Genomic DNA, 1823 nt, shown 5'->3' with positions numbered 1-1823 from the left:
TATTCTCCTCTCCGAAAAAAAACTCCTAAACTAAAACCTTGGTGCTGTTATATAGGTCCTCAGCCCCAAAGCTTACAAATCTATTTTAAGTCCAAGCCCATAAACGAAATAGAATAAAATCTGGACAAGATAAGATAAGATTGGATGAAATAAAATCTGGACGAAATAAAATCTAGATGAAATAAAATCTGGAAAAGATTACATCTGATAAAATAAAATTGTCTACTCTCTTCAAGTCCAAGCCCAATTCTGGATTCAAGTCGAATTGCTTATAATTCTCCTGAAATTAAATTAAAAACACAAAATTAGTCAAGTAGGCCCAAATGATAAAACTGCATAATTAATTTGACAATTAATGCTAATCAGTAATTAAAATGGTGACAAAAAGGTTTAAGAAATAGGAGAAAATAATGACACAGTAACTTAACATATATTGCCTCAAACGGTGAGTTGCCCACGCCAAGGTACAACATGTCCTTTCTAGCAACGAGTAGTTCATCTCGCATGCTGTGAATTTCTTGCTCAGGTAATAGATGGCTCGTTCCCTTTTTCCATATTCATCGTGTTATCCCAGCACACATCCCATCGACTCATCTAACACTGTCATGTACAGAATGAGAGGTCTCCCAGGCACCGGTGGCACCAGCACAGGAGGATTCATCAAACACCATTTAATTCTCTCAAATGCTACTTGACAATCATCATCCCATTTGATAGACTGATTCTTACGCAACAATTTGAAAAGAGGCTCGCAAGTGGCAGTTAACTGTGATATGAATCTTGTGATGTAGTTCAACCTCCCCAAGAAACCTTGGACTTGCTTCTCTGTATGTGACTTTACCCCGAACGTACACTTTGCAGGATTTAGTCTTAACCTGTATTTACGTAGTCGACCGAACAACTTTCGCAAATTGACTAGGTGTTCCTCCTCCATTCTTGATTTTGTGATCATGTCATTCACATAGACCTCGATCTCCTTGTGCATCATGTCATGGAATAACGCCACCATGGCCCGCCGGTATGTTACCCTAGCATTCTTCAGCCTAAATGACATCACCTTATAGCAGAAGGTTCCCCATAGAGTAATGAAAGTTGTTGTTAGTGTTTAGCTCTACTGAGCTTTAAAAGATTGGCTAAGATTTTGTTAAAACATAAGCACTTAGACAATGAAGGAAAGCTGGAGTTGCTGCACATGATGTCCAACGTTATGTCAAGGAATGAGTTCGGGCTGCACAATGCACAAGGCAAGATAAAATGGCAAATGAAGAATTGAAGTTGCAGGATCCACGATGTCGGATACAATGTCCTGACATCCTGCCCGAGAATACTGGAGTTGCTGTACAATGCAAGATAAAAGTCAAGTGCAGAAGTGAAGCTGCAGGATCCACGATGTCGGACACAATGTCCTGACATCCGGCCCGATAATACTGGACATATAAATCTGTTATATCTTTAACAGATTATTGTGCAGTTAGCAAGAGATAAGAAGATCTATCTTTAGGAACGAATTAAAAGATAATTAAAGTTCGAATTTCAAAGTGGAAGAGTTCGTTCAGGAATTAAAGATTAAAGATTAAAGATTCAAACTAAAAGATCAAACGTCATCTTTTAGTTCTTTAACTGATTAAAGATTAAAGATTAAAGATAAAAACTAAAAGATCAAACTGTATCTTTTAGATCTTTAAGTGCAGATTTTCAGGAAGAATGATAGATCTCTCCAGCACAAGTCGTTGCAGCCCAGAAACGCACACGGCTATATAAACATGAAGGCTGCACGAGTTCTGTACCAAGTCCGGGATTGAAGAGTTATTTTGTGAGTTTTG

The sequence above is a fragment of the Glycine max genome, chromosome 10 (assembly GCF_000004515.6).
Source record: "Glycine max cultivar Williams 82 chromosome 10, Glycine_max_v4.0, whole genome shotgun sequence".
Lineage (NCBI taxonomy): Eukaryota > Viridiplantae > Streptophyta > Magnoliopsida > Fabales > Fabaceae > Glycine > Glycine max.
The sequence above is the reverse complement of the archived record's forward strand: the minus strand, read 5'-3'. Positions refer to the sequence as shown.